Genomic DNA, 20,497 nt, shown 5'->3' on the forward strand with positions numbered 1-20,497 from the left:
ATTTAATAATATTAAGGATTTATTTATTTTCTTCTCGCTGCCCGAGGTTATTCCACATCATTCTCGTTACGTGGCAAAATTTGGACTTTTTGTTGGCTTTGCAAGATTTTGGATCTTAATAAGGAAAAATTTTATTCATATAATAATATTTTATTGCTAATCATGATTACATTAGCGATACATTTTTACCAAGTGTTACATTCTCCCTTCCTTTAATAAATTTCGTCCCGAAATTTGTGATTGTCACAGGCTTCAGATTCTAGAGGAAACAGATGAGGATATTTCCGTTTCATCTGGTCTTGTCATTCCCAGGTGAACTCAGGTTCTAGCCTTGAATTCCAATAGACTTTGACTAGTTTGATTCGATTTCCTTTAAGCTTTTATATTTCCCAGTCCATGACCTCTACAGGTTCTTCAATGAATCGAAGCTTATCGTCAACTAGAATATCCTCAACAGGAACGATCAGTGATTCATCGGATAAGCACTTCTTCAGAATGATACGTGGACCACATCGTGTATTCCGCTTAGCTGCAAAGGCAATTCGAGTTGATATGCCACTCGATCAGTGATTTTGAACGGTCCAACATAGCGGGGACTCAATTGTCCTCTTTTTCCGAATTTGATCACTCCTTTCCATGGTGAGACTTTTAATAGTACGTGGTCTCCTACTTGGAATTCCAATGGTCCCCTGCGATTTTCGGCATAACTCTTTTGAAAATTGAAGTAGAAGGGTCGAGAGTTGGTTTATTTTTTGTTTGGCCATTTTGTTATTTACCCCCCCCCCCCCCCTTTTCCAACCTTAATAATTTAATTTTGGTCCTTAAACTTGTTAGTTTATACATGTATAGAAACTATATATATGTACATTAATTTGTAAAAATAAACACAAAAAGTATGATACAAATAAAAAAATTTAGAAAAGCAAAAAAGAAAGAACATGATTGAGTAATTATTGTTGTAGAGCTATGACTACACTATTTTTCTTTTCTTTTTTTTTGTCTTTTTGCAAAATGTTGAAATGCTGACAGGGCGTCACATTACATAAAATGTCTGGAGTTAGGACATTATGACAACGCATGGTCTTAATTTAGTAAGAGCATTCCCATCTCGTCCTCCGTATAATTGTGAGTGGGTTCTCTTATATTATATAGAGTCGTTGTAAGTGACTGTCAGTAGATGAGATAGAGAAATTTTATTTTGAGTAAATTTAGAGAGACAATCTTCATCTTTTATATTTTTTTAATATTTTTTGAAAGTGGTTGTGTGTGAGTAAGAGAGAAAATTTAATGATAAAAGTATAGAAAAAGTATTATTTAATTATTAATGAGATATAAAATGTAGTGTTTTTCAATGTAATTATAGTAATGGAGATAGAGATGCTTAGATGTTGCTAGGAATGCTCAATGAGACAATGGACTGTAAATATTTATATTGACATCATGATACCACCGAGTAAAGACCGGCGGGGTTCAAGCTCGAATTTAAACGAGCCAGATCGGGTTAGCTCGAGCTCCAAGTAAAACGAGTATAAGAGCGAGCCAACAAGCCAAGACGAACTTGGCTCGGTTATGAAAAATGAGCCGGCCTGGCTAGCGCTAAAGTTGTTTCTAATCAAGTTTTTATTTAGTTAGCTTTATTTAAGATTTTATCAAGCAAGCTATGAGACACAAGTAAATATTTATATTGCATATGCTATAGGATCCATCATGTATGCCATGATATGCACTAGACCGGATGTGTCCTGCGCTTTGAGCATGACAAGTAGATACCAACAAAATTCGGGAACTAGCCATTGGATGGCGGTTAAGAGCATATTGAAATACCTTAGGAGGACTAAGTATATATTTCTAATATATGGCTCCGGTGAGGAGGAACTCGTCGTAAAGGGTTACACATATGCGAGTTTCCAAAGGGATCGAGACAATTCTCGACCACAATCGGGATATGTTTTCGTTTTAAATGGTGGGGCTGTCTCTTGGAAGAGCACAAAACAAGATGTGGTAGCATTGTCCACCACTAAATCTGAATATATCGACGCCTCAATGGTAGCTCATGAAGGTTCATGGATTAGAAAGTTTGTGTCTGATCTAGTGGTAGTCTGTACCATTCAGGACCCTCAATAAATATTTTGTGACAACGAGAGTGCGATTGCTCAAAACAAGGAACCCCGTGCACATCAAAAGACGAGGCACATTGAGCGGAGATTCAACAATATAAAGGATGAAGTTGAAAAAGGAAAGATATGTATTTGCAAATTTCACACTGATCAAAACATTGTGGATCCACTCACGAAGCTCCTAGAAAGGCCAAAGCATGAAGGTCATACTTGTGCCTTAGGACTTCGATATTCTAGTGATTGGATTTGATCAAATTTTGTATTTGGATATATATTCAATTGTTATTTTGACTCAATCATATGATTTTGGTTTATGATTATGTTATTTAAGTTATGTTCCAATTTAACATGTTTAAATCCGTGAATAAGTTAATTATTCTAAACGTCCATAGTCGATCACATTTGTGGGAACAAATGTGAAGGTAAGACTAATATGAACTTGGATTGGTAGATATTCATAAGGTATGAATATAGAAAGGGTTTGCTGCCAAGGTTCATAGATATTTATGGGATAAATATTGGACTGACCCGCCTCAATTTTACTGCATGGAATCCTTGTGATTTGTGATCATAAGTAAATTTGAGTAAATGAGAATATCATAGTATCCTCCGACCTGAGATACATATTGGGTCTTGATATTCACAAAATATTATACTTTGACTTAGTTCTTCGTTGTTCTGAAATATGTCAGTATATAAGGCTAAGCTCAAGTATAGTACGAGGTGATAGTGACAGACGTATGTAGTCAATAGGGGATTTGTCCCTCTTATCCGTTGAGAGTTAAATTTCTAAGGCTTGATAAGTTAAATCAATAGAGAATGATCACTCTGTGTCTCTGGATTTAACATGATATTTGTGGCAAAAGGATAAATGATAGTTTCACCTAAATCATTTCAAGTAAGGGACTTGAAGGGGATGATGTTATTGAATGGCACTTCGTCATGCGTATTAGGGGTAGTAAAACGTTGTTAGGCGGTATTTTCTACTTGCATCAATCTTCTATGTATCTTGTGCAAGTGGGGGATTGTTGGAATCGATCTGCCCAAGACACATATTTGAGTTGATGTGGCTAGTACGTTATGATCCAAGTCGGGTCATACCCAATAACAAGCTAGACAAACACCGCGATATTTATTATTAGATATGATCTAAGTAATAATTATCAGCACTTATAACATTTGGAAAAACGGTTTTCTGAATATTTGTACTTGTGTGATAAATAAATTATGTGGATAATTTATATTACGAGAGATGTTATTTATTTGGATAAATAACATATATGTAAAAGGAAAATACAAACAAAAATGGGTTTTGGTTTTTGGGGGAAAAGACCCAAGTGGGCCGGCCCCTCCCTCTCTCTCCCCTTTTGTTGTTCCAAGACATGCATGTGTGGGTAATTGGTAGATCATAATTCTTGGAGAACGACAACCACACTTTCTCTCTCATACACAAACTTTCTATTCTCTTTCTCTCGGCCGAACACCATAAGGAAGAACAAGAAGAGGTTTTGCAAAGTGATAAAATCCTAAAAACATTTGGTGTTTTGTTGGATAGCTTGTAAAGGGTATACTAGCTTGAGGATTTCCTCTATTGGAATCTCGCCATTCTCAATATCATCCTTTTTAAATTTCTGGAAATCAAGAGGTATGTAATCTAACACCCTATGTTGTATTTGATAGCATGTACATCGTATTTGGATCCTGGTTTGGGTTTAATATAAATCGGGTTTTATGTGTATCGGTAAACAAGATTTAAAACTAATAATTTCCGTTGTGTTTTCCTAATAAAAAGGTTTATTTAGACTTTGATAATCTTGTTAAATCCCAACACTTGGTGTGATTAATGAGGATTATGTGGGAATGACTAAAGTGTTCAAGGAATTCAACTTGACGGATCTACCGGGATGGATATATACACAAACTGATAGACATCATCCGCTTGTGAGTGATAATGTGAGATGGAGGGTGATAATAGAAGATGCGGAAGCGGAGGCGGATGAACAAGTGGAAGAGATAGAGGAAATGGGTGAACCGGAGTACATGGATGTAGGTGGTGGTATTGGGTCCCAACACAGGGGTTGGTATTATTCTGTTGGTTATGATTCATATGGTAATAATTGGGCCCATGTGGGGTCGATGAACGAGGTGGTAGAAAGGCATAGGCCTTCAACATATGAAAATTGGTCGGAAGAGTCTCGTGCCTTATTCGACTATCAGACCTTCATGGGGGCTTATGCTAAGCTGGTGGAAAAGGAGAGAAATGAGAAGTTGGAGATGTGGAACCGTGCCCAAGCTTATGGGAGGGAGCACAAAATGAAGATGAGGTATATGGATGATAGGAACAAACGAATGCATAAACAATGGCATGCGGGCGAACCAGTTGTACCATATCCACCAGTTGGGGATTACACGACTCTACCATCGTATGACGGTTATGTAGGCTATGTTGAACCACCTCTTCATTATTTAGTGTGGGTTAATCCAATGCAGTCAATGACACCACCACCACAAGGAGAAGGTAGTAGCGGCGGCGACGGGGCGTTTAATTTTGGGCAATTTTCGGATTTCATGACGTCCATCTTCGGGCCGGCCCAACCGCCTTACTTCTGATTGAGTCCCATCATGCCAGGTGAACACTGTTTTGTATATTTTTGTATAATTGTTTAACTTTTGTGTTATTTATTTTTAGGTGGATGGGAGGGGGATGAAACACTTATAATTAAGTGTTGTGGGTTGTGTTGGAAAGAAGGGTGTTTTTAAGTGGTAGTTTGTTGTTTTCTTTTTCTCAAAACTGTACATTGGGGACAATGTAACTCAAGTGTGGGGATGAGGGAATTTTTCATTTTGTTTAGTTAATTTAAAAAATTTGGAAAAATAGAAAAAATCAGAAAAATTTTAAAAATTATAAAGAAACCGGAAAGTGGTAAGATGGCGGGGTAAGGTTTTGGTCCCTTTTCATGGTCACAATTCCTTAAATAACATGTTGCCTAGTTTTTTTTAAAAGGAGGTTATGCAGTTATCTAATAAAGGTTAGCATGCTTTCGGCACAATAACATGCATAACATGTTTGTTTACACTCGAGGATTGAGAAAGTAAAGATTGGTGAGAAGGTTGATATTCTCCGATATAACTTGTGCAATTAGTGCATTACGAGATCTTAGCTTGGCATGAGTGCAAAAGTGATAAGAGTCAATTAGGTTGAGCCTCGTCTGGATGAGTGCGAGTGTGGGTTTTGGGGGTTGGGCCTCAAACATTACATATATGAGCGTGGATAATGAGAGGGGCGAGGGGAGGGGGTGGTTCCCTTAGAAAACATTGTTGGACCTATTTTTTTCAACAATCAACCCTGGTGTTATATTGCGAGATGATCCGGCTTAATATGTTTCTTTGTAATTGTTTTATTATTTATCAATAGGATGTATAAAGCATTATGTTTATTATGCTTAAAAAAATAAAAAATAATTAAATAAAAAATAAAAATTGTGTTAGAGATGCAATGTTCAAGTATTATGTAGAAAAAAAAGACCTAAAAAGAGAAGTTAGTGATGTATATAGTTGGTTATTTCATTGTTTACATATTTGTTTTGTAATAATTCGGATTGGATCGTTTGATCTACTTTAAATATTCCCTTCCATACCCTTACACATGGCCCCGTTATAACCCGTTTTAAGCCCTCTTAATCTGCATTTATGTCAAAGCATTTACATAGGTGGAGATTTGATGATTGTACAAGCGTATACGAGGAGAATTGGTTATTTTTGAAAATGTGTGTATGATCACCAAAAAGAGGGTTAATGTGTATATGTGTGTTATGTATGGGTAAAAACCTAAAGCATGTTAGGTTTGGTTAGAACTCTATGGATTAAATAGAACATCAAGTATACTAGTGCAAACTGATAGACGTTAGGGTATAGGGTATGGATTGGGACCTTGACTGAACCAGAATTGTTGGTATGATTGGTGGTTATAAGTTGAAAATAATAAAAAAAAAATTGTGTTAAGGTTTTGCTTGGGGGCAAGCAACGGTCTAGTGTGGGAATGTGACGGGTGCATCAAAGTATGACTCGTAAGTGTGCTTAATCGATATAAAAATCCATGCATTAAGTGTTAGTTTCATGGGAAATAGATTACTACTGTTATGTGGTTATTTGTAGGTTAAAAGGAGGCTCCGGAGTTATTATGGTGTATAACGAAGCAACCGAAGGAACCAGAGACGCGAGAGAGGCGTGAAAAGGAGAAAAAATGAATTCGGTGGCTGAAGACCACCGTAGCCCACGGTCTGGACCGCGGGCCACGGTCCAACTTATTAAAAAGAAACAGAACCCACCGTACCCTGGGTTCATGGACCACCGTGGAAGGAACCGTGACCCACGGTGTGGACCGTGGGCCATGGTTCGGCATTTGTAACTGCCGTTTTCATGTTATTTTATTTCGTTTTTTGGTGTCTTTTCATCTATCTCTCATTCAAGAACACCATAGGGACGATTTTTGGAGTGCAAGAAGATTATTGGTAGTTTGATAATCATTAGTGACTTGATTTTTATGCAATTCCTTACTTAAACTGATGTGATGATGAATCAAATCATGTGTGGCTAAAACTCTTTGTGTTCTCTCCCGAATTGTAAGGTTTTCAATTGAATATTTGTGAATTGTTTATGTTATTTGTGGGATAGTAGTTTGATCTTATGATTGTATTGCTATGGTGATTGTGAGTTTGATTAGTAATTGTTAGTATAGTATAATTTGTGTTCTTGTCTATCAGTTCTTGGTGCAATAAGCAATCGGGATTTATTGGAAGGGAATTAGGGTTAACTATATTAAACTGATTATCGAGTGACAACCTTGAGTTTTTACAATCAAAGTACTTAGTCCTCTTTTATCACAATCAAATGCATTATCACGAACTATGTCTATGTAGTTCATCCTAAAAGTAAACGTTTACATTATCAACCTTGGAAGCCTGAAATCGGGAGAGAGCATTCTTTTTATTAATTCAGTTAAACTTGTTAAATTGTTTTCAGTTATTTTCATTAATCAAATCAATCAACCAAATACTTGTATTTATTTTCTGCATTTAGTTTAATATAGATTAATTACAAATCTACTTAGTGACACATTTTTCACAAACTCTCTATGTTTGACACTCGCTTACTGTTATCTAATTAGTTGTAATCAGTTTATTTTTGAGTGAGTCTTCGACCTCACGTCAACTATCACCACCCCATGTGCATTCCACACATCCCTTCGTGTATCTCTCATATGATATAACTAGCCTCGGCTAGATCGATGCACCTAAGGGAAGGTCCCAAATAGGACCTTCTATACAAAACCCCATCTATCACTTCCTATTGGAGAACTCGAATCCTAAGTCTTTGCGCTTCCTGTGGACCCGAGAACTATCCCTTCTTGAAAGGAGTCATCTAGTTTACTTCTGGGTTTTCGACGTTAGATATTGTGGTCCCTTCTATCGAAGGAGCTTAAGGGTCTCCACTTTGACATCTTTAGCCAAATGATCAAAAGCTACTGCTACCAGCTAGCTTAGGGCATCTCCTTTTTTGTTAAGGCTCCGGGAAATGTATACCACTTCAGGTTTCTCAAAACTTTGTAGTAATTTGCGTACCTTCTTCAAATATTTAATCATTTTGGGGTCTTTCGCATCGTAGTCTCCCTTAACCTGATTGACTACCAAAAGGGAGTCCACGTGGGCTTTGATCCTTCTGGCCTTTACTTTATGAGCCGTTCTTTGCCCGTCCAAAAGAGCTTCATATTCTGTCTCATTGTTGGTACTCGGGAAGTCTAACAGGATAACGTATGTTAACTTAATTCCTTCGGCACTTATTAGTATGAGTCCCGCTCCACTTCGTTCTTCATTTGAAGCCCCGTTGGTGTACAAACTCCAGAGAGATGCCTCCTCGGGAATCCCGTTATCGGTCACTTGATCTTGGGCTGCCGGCTCTTCGGAGGGGGTCAACTCGTTCTCCTCCTCGGACACGGTCTCGGTTAAAAAATCAGCTAACACTTTCCCCTTAAAAGCAGCCCGAAGTTTGTACTCGATGGTGTGATCCCCAACTCAATGGCCCACTTGGCTAGTCTCTCCGAGATTTCCGGCATCATGAGGATTTTTTGAAGTTGCTTATTGGTTAGGACCCGGATAACATGGACTTGGAAATAACGCTTCAGTTTCCTGGTCATATAGATGAGAGCTAGAACCAACTTCTCAATTCGAGAATACCTTTCTTCTAGTCCATTCAATGTTCGACTAACCAAGTATATTGGTACGTGGGCTTCTCCCCTTTCAACCATGAGCACTGAACTGATGGTTTGATATGTGTGAGAGAGGTAGGATTGATCTGGGTGAGGGAGGTATAAAATAAGTACCTCCCCTGGCAGGGGAGACACAATTGTGGGGAACCCTCTTAGATGTACCTTCAAATCTTGAAAAGCTTGGTCGGCTTACTTATCCCAGTATAACTTGTTCTTCTTGACACTTCTCCTCATGAATGCCATAAAGGGGAGGGTTCTCTCAGTTATCTTGGATAGGAACAGGTTTAGAGCTACCAAGCGTCCGTTGCATATCCTTGATGCTTCGCGGGGCATCATCTGCAGCAAAGCCTCTACTTTATTGGGGTTAGCCTTGACTCCTTCTTTAGTTACCAGCACCCCTAAAAAAATTTTCCTCTTCTACCCCAAAGAACACTTCCTTGGTTTAAGCTTCATGTTGGCCTTCTTTAAAGTCTGGAAGGTTTCCCGTATGTCTCCATACATTCTCTCTTCATATTTGCTTTTTATCACCAACTCATCTACATAAATCTCCGCATTCCTTCTCTTTTGGTGATCAAACAACCAATCCATGAATCGCTGGTATATTGCCACAACATTCTTCAGACCGAAAGACATTTTGGTATAGAAAAAAGTACTTTCATTGGTGTAAAACACTGATTTTTCTTCATCCGTAGGGTCCATTTATATTTGGTGATACCCCTTATATGCATCCAAAAAACACCTCAAGGGTAACTGGAAGAGTGACTCAATTTTCTTTTCCACCTCTGGCAAACGATAAGAATCCTCGGTACACGATTTATTGAGGTCCTTAAAATCGATGCACATACGCCAACTGTGATCAGAATTAGCTATCATCACTTATCCATCGAGGGTATCTCACTTCGCACGATTCTGGCTTGTAACAACTTCCACGTCGCTTCCAACAAGGCCTGGCTTTTCACCTGCCTCAAACTCCTTTCTTCTGTTTGACAGGTTCCATCCAATATAACTCTTCAAGACTGTGCTGTACTTAGTTATGTGGGACCCCGTCATGTCATCATGTCTCTAGGCGAAAACTTCCATGATTCGTAATAACATTGGCTTCAGCCTGGCTTTCTATTTATCAGGTAACAGGCCCAAATATTTATCGTTTGGTCAGGGTAATCTCCATTAAGGACCCGCTCTTCTATTCCCCTTTGTCCTTTCTTTGGTTTGTTGCTCGCCCTTACACTGGCCACCATATTTGCTGAGGATAGTATGGTGGCTACTCCTCCTAGTGCTCGGAACTTCAGACAACCATGGGCAGTAGATGCAACAGCCCGAAGTGCCTTCATCCCTGGCCGTCCCAAGATGATGTTATACTTTGATGGGGTGTTGACTACTGAGAAACGGAGGCTCACAGTCCTCACCTTTTCGCCATATTTGAGGGTAAGTGAGCCTAGGGGTTCTACTACTTCTCCCAAGAACCCCATCAGAGGGCAATTGTCTTCTTCAAGCTTATTTCGAATTTCCTTCTAGAGTCAGGCGAAACAATCTTCGTACATCACTTCCACACCACTGCCTCCTTCAATGTGTACTCAAGCCACTCAATTCCCGGCCACGCTGGCAAATATGTTTAGGGGAATCTCCATTGCTTCCTGGTCACCAAGGCCGAGATCTAGGAGGGGGTCTTCAACCATGAAGGGTTTGAGGATATTTGACCGAACCTCCCCATCTTGGCCGCCCTTTCCCTAATTTCCTCCTCATTCTCCCTTTTTCATATCATGTCACATAATGTTTATCTTCGTCTTCCTCCTTGAAATTTGAGGTTGATTCTTTAGAAGGTAAAGGCAACTGGCCTGACCTTAGGCAGCCTCCCATAGTTTCTTAAGTTGAACACGGCTTTCAGTGGCATGTCTGTGGCTATTTTGGTAGTTACAGTATCTTTGGGGATTGGCTTTGCAAGCTTGTTTGAACGAGCTAGATGGTTTTGGAGCATACTTGGTTTTATCTGTCACAAGGACGTCCCCTATCGCCGATGGTGGTATTTTATTGTACGTGGACCTATAGTGTGCCCCATTGGGACGTGGACCAGTGGGATATCTAGGTTGTTATGAGGATGTGGTGAATAGGTCGGGAGGTGTAAAGGGGGTCGGTAAGGAGTATAATGAGCTCTCTCCACTGGAGCCTTCTCCCAGCTAAACACGGGTCCTCCATTACCCCTTCCTCCAATCCCTGGCTTGGGAGATGCTTTCTTGGTCTCCCATTCCATGGGCTTGGATCTTGTGTCTTTACCCCGCACGAAAGCCCTGACTCGGTCAATAAGTTGATCAAAAGTGGTAGGGAAATCCTCCCCTAACTTCTTGGTGAGTTGTGAAAATCTCACCCCGTTTATGAAACCACTGATTTTCATAATCTCCGGGACCCCTTTAATATTCATGCAATCCACCACGTAGCGGTCCATGAGCTACTCCACCCTTTCCTCATCTCTTCAACGGATGTGTAAGATTTCATTTGGATTTTTCATGACCTTCCGCTACTGACTAAATTTCCAGAGAAATTTTCCCCTCAACTCCATGTAGCTGTCTATGTTCCCAGGTTCAAGACTTTAAAACCAGACCCGGGCTCCCCCAGTCAGAGTTTGGGGGAACATCAAACACCTAGCGGGCATGGACCACCGGCTAACTAAACTTGCTCCCTGGAAGGCATCCAAATGGTATTTTGGATCTTGGGTCCGTCGTACTTGTCGACAGTGGTTGGATATCAGAGCTTAGGAAGAAAAGTGGCTTAAGCTATGCGCTTGGTGAACTTCAAGATGTCAGAGTTATCTGACGGGCGATAAGGAGTTTCTAGGGTGCATGGGCGGGTTTTCTCTCTACCCATAGCTGTAGAGAGAAGGGTGGCTAATGACTCAAGTAACGCGTTCGAGTCTTTGTTTAATGTGTCCTTCTGTTCGCTTTCTTTTGCCTGGCCCGGGGTTTCAAACGAGAGTCGGGTTCGTAGATCCATTAACCTCTCCTTCTTCTATTGTTCCTCTAAACATACCTTAAGAGTTTCCCAATGATTTCGGATGAACTCCGGGGTTATCTTCCATCCTTTTTCGATGTTATATTCTGCTTCAGCATCGTTCTGCTCCTCCTCGTCTTTTCCGGTCTCATCTTCGACCAATACCGGCCCCTCGGTTACTCTCCGACTTCTGGCGTGTTGTGTTTAGCTCCGTTGGTTTAATTATTGAGTTGTCATTACCGAAGCTAGATGGAACCGGTAGTGGTGTTTCCTTCAAGCTGTGGTAAGCCATTCTTCGTTCAAGGTTTTGGTGAGACCTTCAATCAAAGAGGGTCCCACGGATGGCGCCAATCTTGGAACCCAAAGTGAATTTACGATAAAGTGTGAGAGTTCAAGAACAACTTTAGAAAGAATGGTGATCAAGTATCTTGTTCAAGTGATAATTGTTAATCTGCCTCTCATGCTATTTTCCCTCCTCTTATATAGAGGATTGGAAAAGCTTCTATTACCCTATGGATATACTGCACTTTGACTCTCCGGCCTTTCCCATTTGGTCTCTTCCTTTCCCCGCCGAAGCTTCAGCTTGCCTCCTTTTATCCGTCATGCCATGCTGAGCATCTTGAGACAAACGTGTCGTAGGCCCTTCGCCAGGTCAAGTGCGCAGTAGCCCTAAGATTCTCTCCTATGCTTGGGTGATCCTTATCTTTATTATTGGCCTTGTTACTTGGGTTGCCACCAACCTTATTTACATAATGGGCCTTGGGCCACCTCGGGAGCCCGACTCCGAGGTAGGGTCTTCATATACTAATGAACTCCCATTTCAATTCATTTTCTGGCCAACTATTTAGTTTGTAGTCAAATTAATTCCAATACAACTTATCAAAGGCTTTACACTTTTACGTTTATTTTTCTCAATAATAAATAATAAAATAGTGAGTGAAGAAATCTTAAAAATACGTTTTTGTTTCATTGAACACGTTTAAAATCATGTCAAAGTCATAAATCCCAACTCAAACACATTAGATTGCGTAACTCGTTTATCTAAAGGAGTTAAACAAGTTTTAACCAAATTGTAAGCATGTTAAGCAGGTAAAAAAGGTTACAATAAATGTGTTAAACAGGATGGCAGGTTATAATAAATATGTTAAATGGGTTGGTGGATTTTAATAAACGTGTTAAATGGGTTGGTGGTCGACCTCTTTAATTAAACTAGTTAGTGGTTACATATACAAGATCCGTTTGATTAAACATGTTAACCTAAACGCATTAAACAAGTTTCATAAACAGCTCAAAACCAGATTGTTTCTAAATACTTAAAGCATACACCTTCTTAAACTGTTTCTAAATACTTAAAGCTCAATATAGGTCGCTTTTGTTTTGCTTTATGCAGGCTGCAAATTGAATGCGCAATTTTCAAAACTTAATGGCATTTCGTGTAAGAGAACATGGAAAGTGTGATCTTATTTCATTTACGGGAAAGATCTGATGGTATAGAGATAAGGATAAATGATAAATTTGAATTAGAGAATGCAATTGATTAAGGCTTTTTCTGATATTATTCATCAAGGAAGGAGGCTCATTAAATAGAGCAATAACAACGGTACATACAACGTACTGGCACTTATTTAGGATGAAAATAACAACTAAGACTTGACCAAACTAACCAACCCTTATTAAAAAAAATAAGATAACATTAATATACTAGCACATGGAGTAACAGCCTTGGATCAATTTTCATCACCCTCCCTTGATTCAAGCTCCATGACTCCTAGCCAATGTCGGTAGAACACATACTTCTCTCTACCCAAAGCCTTTGTTAGCATATCAGCCAGCTGTTCGTTAGTCTTGCAATACCTCAATGTCACTTGATCTTGATGCACCATTTCACGAAAGAAGTGATACTTTAATTCAATATGTTTTGACCTGCTATGCATCACAGGATTTTTGCTCAGATTTATTGTAGATCAGTTGTCACAGTATAGAGTTGTAGCTTGAGTTTGCTTTATGCCTAAATCCTCCAACACTCTTCTTAACCATAAGGCTTGACAAGTAGCAGCTGAAGCTGCTATGTACTCAGCTTTAGTGCTTGATAATGCAACAGTGGCTTGCATTTTAGAACTCCAAGTAACAGCTCCACTTCCAAGTGTAAACACACTCGCCGATATACTCTTTCTATCATTAGGGCAGCTTGCCCAATCACTATCCGAAAAACCAACCAGGTCAATATCAATTCCTCTAGCATACCAAATACCAAACTTGAGAGTTCCAGCCACGTACTTCAAGACCCGTCTTTCAGCTCCAGAATGAAACTTTGATGGAGATTGCATGAACCTAGAGATCATGCTAACAGCATAGGCCAGATCAGGACGAGTATGTGTAAGGTAGATCAAACCACCCACCAGACTTCTATTTCTATAGGTGACTTAATTGCACTTATCTCCTCCATCTTCAAGTTGCAACTTCTCACTTGAATTCATTGGTGTAGCCTCGAGATTGCAATTTGACAAACCAAATTTTGTGATTAGGTTTTTAGCATACTTTTCTTGACTCAAGAACAAACCCTCCCTTGTTTGTTTTACTTCTAAACCAAGGAAGAATCTGCGAAGACCCAAATCAGTCATATCAAATGCTCTTTTCATTCCCTCTTTGAATTCTGCAATCAATTTAGTAGAGGAGCATGTACAAATTATATCATCAACATATAAACAAATGAAGATAACCTCCTTGTCGGTTTCATTCTTGACATACAAAGTGGGTTCATTCTCACTTCTTTTGTATCCATTGTTGATGAAATAACTATCAATTAATTTTAGAATACCATGCCCGGGGAGCTTGCTTTGGGCCATACAAGGCCTGTTGGGTTTAATACGGGTGTAGCCCCGGCCCGTCTTGGGTTGGGCAGTTGAAGACTAGAAGGGTTGAATGGGTTGGCCACCCACTCAACTTTAGTGGCCCGTTTTATATTATTTCTTGTAACTTATGGAGAAATAAATAAACCATAGTTAACCTCCCTATATAAACAATGTTGTATCTTGTAATTTCTTGAGCACCTCAATAAAAGAAGAGACCCTGTTCGTTGCCCGTGGACGTAGGTTACACATCGTGACCGAACCACGTAAATCTCGTGTCATATTTACTGCTTTATTATATTATTGTTTGTGATAACCTACTGCCGCCGTTAACATTATTATATTGCATTTGTGATTGGTTTTTTATTTTGTACGTGAGATTGAGAGCATGCACCATCATCATTAATAATTGATATTATAAATCAATTGTCTTTCTTGAATTAAAAGTCAAAGCCAACAATCAATTTGAGAACATCGATCAGAAGGAAGCCGCTGTGTTCAGTTCGGATCAAGGGCAATTTACTTATCCAGGTTCTGATTTATATTCTGTTTTAGTTTGGTTGTTTGGGTTAATTAATTCGAGTTCAGTATACTTCTCGTTTGTTTTCGCTGCACGTTTTTATTTCGTTTTAGAAATCAATTAGAAATACCGTTAAGTTCTTAAGGCCCGAGCCGTTGTATTGTATTGATTTCTGTTACCCTATCCGATCCTTTCGGGTCAGCCGCGTACACGTAATACCTAACAAGGCCTTTTTGTGCTTATACACATAATTTTCCTTCTCGTGGACTTCAAGAACACTAGGCTATTCAACATAAATTTCTTCATTCAGCTCCCCATTTAGGAAGGCCGATTTGGCGTCCAATTGATGCACTTTCCACCCTCTCTGAGCAGCCACACTCAATACCACTCTAATCATTTCAAATCAAGCCATTGGTGCAAAAGTTTCCTGGTAATCGATTCCAACGAGTCTTGCTTTATACCTCAACACCCTTCCACCCGGACCAACCTTAGTCTTAAAGAGCCATTTTAAGCCAAGTACTTTTCTATCACCAGGTAGTTTTCCAAGTTCCCAGGTGGCATTCTTCTCTATAGCTTTTATTTCTTCAACCATAGCCTCTTGGCACTCTTGTTTCTTGCAAGCCTCTTCATAAGAGTTAGGATCTGAAACAGTGAGAGCAAATTTACAAGCATAGAAATTTTCATTCGTATCAATTGTTTCATCATATACTTCATTCAATCCCTTCATTCTTTGACTCCTTGGAGTAGGCGTATAAGGTATGGTAGGGTTACTTTGAAGAGATGTTTAGGTAGCAGAGGTGTTGTTAGTAGGTACGGTAGTAGTGGCTTGTGATGGTATGTGAGAGGAAGAGGTATTACTGGACGTAGTGGTGGCTGATTGATTAGTAGAGTTGTTGAAATTTGAGTTAGGTGTAAATGGTGATTAAATAGGAGATTGGTTATGAGTAGTGTGAGGAGTTTGAGGTTCAGCCGATGGTTCAGTGGTGACTGGTTCATCAATAATAATAGGAAGCAGGTCTGTGTAATATGTTTGATAGTTGGTTGAGGATGAGGTGCACCAGGACCATTTCTCATTCTCAAGAAAAGAGACATCTCATCTTGTTAGAAACTTCTTTGTGTCAGGATTATAGAGACGATAACCTTTGCTTTGTGTCGAATAACCAATGAAAATACACCTTTCAGACTTCTTATCCAACTTCTTTATGAATTGGGCAGGTAAGCCACATATCCAAATACTCTTAAGTGATTAACCGAGGGCTTCTTTTGAGTACATGCTTCATAGGGAGTGACATTTCTTACAGCCTTAGTAGTAGCTATATTTATGAGATACACGGCTGTTGCAGTAGCCTCTGCCCAGAATTGGTTGGGAACATTCATTTGCTTCATCATACTTCTTGTCATGCCCTTTATAGTCCTATTTTCCCTTTCAACCACACCGTTATGCTCAAGGGTATAAGGCACTGTTAGTTCCCTTTTAATACCAAAAGATTCACAGAAAGAGTTGAATTCGTTAGAGGTGTATTCTCCACCACTATCCGACCTCAACACTTTGATCTCATGTTCATTTTCTTTTTCAACCATGCTTTTAAAAATTTTAAATTTTGCAAAGGCCTCAGATTTCTCTTTAATGAAGTACACCCAAACCATTCGTGTGTAATCATCAATAAATAAGAGATAGAACTTACTCCCACCCAAGCTAGTAGCTTGCATGGCACCACATATATCTGTGTGAATAAGTTCCAATGGTCTGGTAGCTCTCCATGATTTGAATGGAAGATTTCTTTAGCTTGTTTACCGACAACACACCCTTCACATTTTTCGGCATGTTTGATGCTTGGTAATCCGACTACCATGTGTTTGTCAGCAATAATTTAAGACGTAGAAAATGATAATGACCATACCTCTTGTGCCAAAGAAGAGATTTGTCATCAATGGAGAAAACAGTGGTAGTGACATTAGTCTTGGAGTCTTTCATTGGATCAGCAGCATCAACCAAGAACATATTATTGTTCTGAACCGGCACCTCCATGAGAACAATGCCATTGGACTTGGCCTTAATGGTACATTTCCCATCATCAAAAAGTAAAGAGTACCCCTTTTTCATTAGTTGACCCACACTTAGCAAGTTGTAGCCTAAGTGCGGAGCAAGGTAAACATCATCCAAGAACCGAGAAGAACCACATGGTGTGGTTATTTTCACAGTTCCTTTACCCTCTACTTGCAAGATCTTTTTGTCTCCAAGTCTTACAGATAATTTGTAGCTGTCATCAAAAGAGACAAAGCTCTCTTTACACCCAGTCATGTGGTTGGAAGCACCTGAATCAAGGAACCATAACTCATGTGCGGGTGCCGAGTTACCGATATTATCAGCCATGAGTGACATGTGATCTTCAATACATGCCAGAAACAACCGCTGTTCACTTTCCTCTGGTGAGTCTTCAGAATCAGCAGCTACATTAGTAGATGTTTGCTCTTCCAGGTACCAACAATCTTTTCGTTCATGCCCAAGTTTCTTACAATGTGTATATTGAGGGATTTTGCTTAGGTCTTGGCTTCTCCCTCTGCCTCTACCACCCCTGAAAGATGACCTGCCCCTTCCTCTGAATGATAAGGAGTTCTTGAAGGGTCGGTTATTTTCTTGCATGGCTTGGAGAGCTTGCTCATCTCCAGATAGTTGTTTTCAGGGGTAGATCGGCTATTTATTCTCTCTTCTTGAGATTGTAGACATCCCATTAATAATACTAGGTCATGACCAACTTCAATGGAGGGTACAACATAATCGAATTTAGACGTGAGACTACGTAGTACCTTTTCCACTATAGTTTGGTCAGAGATTTCCTCACCGTAGGCCCTTTTTTGACTTACAAGAGCCATGACTCTTCCAAATTAGTCCCCAACAACCTCGCCTTCCTTCATAGCCAGGTTCTCAAAATCCCTACTCAAACCTTGAAGTTTAACAGCCTTAACTTGAGAATCACCTTCAAATTCCATCCTTAGAATCTCCCATGTCTCTTTAGCAGTGGAAGCAGCGGCAATTCTAGAGAAGAGTTGATCATGCACGGCTTGTTGAATGACAGCCATGGCATGAGCATCTCTCTTTTGAGTATTCTTCAATTTAGCCTGCATCTTTTTCTTTATCATCAAACCCATCTTGAACAAGGTCCCATAAGTCACTTGATCTCAAAATTGTCTTCATACGAACACTTCAAAATTCATAACCTTCCCCTTTGAATACGGAAACAGACATAGGAGTAGTAGGAAGGTTGCTGGTATGTTCTGCCATAGATTGTAGGCAGAACTGATAGGATTGAATAGTGAGGAGAACGGCTAGGGTTAGGATATATCAGGATCGTATCAGGCTGGTTGCTCTGATACCAATCTGATGGTATAGAGATAAGGATAAATGATAATTTGAATTAGAGAATTCAATTGATTAACGCTCTTTCTGATATTATTCATAAAGGAAGGAGGCTCATTAAATAGATCAATAACAACGGTACATACAACGTACTGGCACTTATTTAGGATGAAAATAACAACTAAGACTACCAAACTAACCAAGACTTATTCAAAAAAATAAGATAACATTAATATACTAGCACGTGCAGTAACATCCTTGGATCAATTTTCATCAAGATCCTCAATGGTTTTATTGCAAGTCAGCCAATAAAAAGCGAGAAATGTCTAAATGTTGCAATTTTTAAATGATCAATGCATCAATCATGTTCAGGCCATATTAACATCCTACTGAATGCTCCATGCCTGAATTATGCATTTCTAAAAAACAGAATCATATATACACGCCATGATCGTCTCTTTATAACTCATCTTTTGTAGCTTCATCATTCTTATTCTCAGCAACAAAAGATACAAGATCTTTTAAGCATTGATTCATACACCTTAATCCCTTTCAGGAACTCTTCCTTGTTCAGAAACTGCAACAACAAAAAACACTTCGTTAACTAACATTTTATATTCCTTCTTTAGTACTTTGTTTTGACCATAGTACATAATAAGAAGCTGACCTCATTATGATCATGAAGAAGTATTGGAGTGTTAGCCATTGGAGAGAACCCAATTGCAGGAACACCTTTCAACCGAAAGTAACGACCATCAGTGGAGGCTGGAAAGATCTTTGGTTTTCCAAATGTCCTACCAGCTTTAAGTATGGCTCCCTCTAGCAGGGGCCTCCACGGGTTTGACCCGTCATGAGCCGTCAAATTCTGGTTTCCATCTTTGTCATATACAGACACCTTCTGCTTAAACTGCCCACGCTAAACACGGTTAAAACAAAAACATCCACAAACCAGAATCATACCACTTCTAAGAAAATACAACAAATTTACCTCATATGTCATGTTGCGTGAAACCGGGGCCCATTCTTCTGCAATTCATCTCTCTAATGAAGGTTCGCCAGCGGTCGGTGGGAGCCTGATGTCGAAACCGGCCTGGGCTTCGGATGGCTGTAGGTTCATCACAAAACCCTAATGCGGAAAACATGATTTTCATTTATTATTGTCATTATAATTAATAACTGTTATTATTATCGTTATTAACAAATTTAGGGGTGTGCAAAGTCGCTCCGGTTCGGTTATTGGGGCTTAACCATAACCAAAAGCGAATGTCCGGTTGACCACAGGTCAGTCATGGGTCAGTATCAGTTAATCGTCCAATGTATTATTTATGTTTTTTTCCCTATATTCTAGTTAGAATTAGTTCGTTTATTGTGTTCCAAGTTCAATTATGAAGTTTCATGACAAAACCCTGATGCAGAAACTTTATTATTATTATTATTATTATTATTATTATTATTATTATTATTATTATTTTTATTGTTATTATTATTATCATCATTATTAAATAATTAGGGAGGGGCAAAGTCGTGTCAATTTAGCTATGGGGACTTAAGTCCTTAACCATAATCATAAATGAGGTTCGGGTATGGAAGACTGCTTAACCATAACCATAAGTGAATGGTCCGTTAACCGTATGTTTCTATTAATTGTTCAATGTATTTTTAATGTTTTTTTCCCCTATGTTCTAGTGGAAATTAGTTCGGTTATGGTGCTCCAAGCTCAATTATAAAGTTTCAAAGCTGAAATATGTAAATTCCAAGCTTGGTTATAGTGTTCCAAGCTATGATATAGATGGTTGCAATGTAAATTAAAATGTTCGAATATGGAAATAGAGGTGTAAAATATAAAATTTGGAAAAACATAAACATACAAGGTTCAGTTCAGTTTTGGTTAAAGTCTGTTCACGAAGACACATTGGTTTTGTTCGGTTATTGTTAATTTCAGACAATGTTTTCAGTTAACTGTTCAGTTTCAGTTATGATTTGTTTTTACTCACCCCGAATTATAATCATCCAATACCTAATCAGATTAACCTAAATCATAATAATAATAACAGAAAAGGAATGATAGTTACAGTTAGAGGAGGAGTCCCAGCTTTGAGAAACACCATATTAACCAAAACAACTTCACCTTCAGCTTTAAAACCCACTCTGTACATGCAGAAAAGAGGCTTCAGAAACAGATGACAGTATTAGCATGATTAGGGTTTGGTTGAGATGCGTCTTCTTTGTCTTTACCTGAGGATGTTTCTGTTTCTTTGCCGGATAAGTTGTTTGTAACAAGGAATGGCTGAATCATTGCCTTCCAGTAACCATGGTTGGTTGGAGACAAGGTGAATCCAAACTTGTGTGAATTTTGGGTTGTCTTCTCGGTTTGGGAGAAAGTAGCTAGAAGAGCCATCGTATGAC

The 20,497-nt window shown here is 39.1% G+C and overlaps 1 pseudogene across 1 annotated transcript; it reads right to left on the reverse strand.

Moving 5' to 3' along the window:
• Positions 1-18,417: 18,417 nt before the first annotated feature.
• Positions 18,418-19,408, reverse strand: LOC143535767 (uncharacterized; annotated as a pseudogene). The gene is made up of 3 exons (XR_013135761.1): positions 19,080-19,408; positions 18,759-19,007; positions 18,418-18,668 (listed from the first exon to the last, which is right to left on the reverse strand). The product of XR_013135761.1 is annotated as an uncharacterized LOC143535767 (transcript).
• Between the last annotated feature and the right edge of the window lie 1,089 nt (positions 19,409-20,497).

This window comes from Bidens hawaiensis, unplaced genomic scaffold (assembly GCF_021521415.1).
Source record: "Bidens hawaiensis isolate Kalapana, Puna unplaced genomic scaffold, B.hawaiensis_p1.1 tig00010601_1, whole genome shotgun sequence".
Lineage (NCBI taxonomy): Eukaryota > Viridiplantae > Streptophyta > Magnoliopsida > Asterales > Asteraceae > Bidens > Bidens hawaiensis.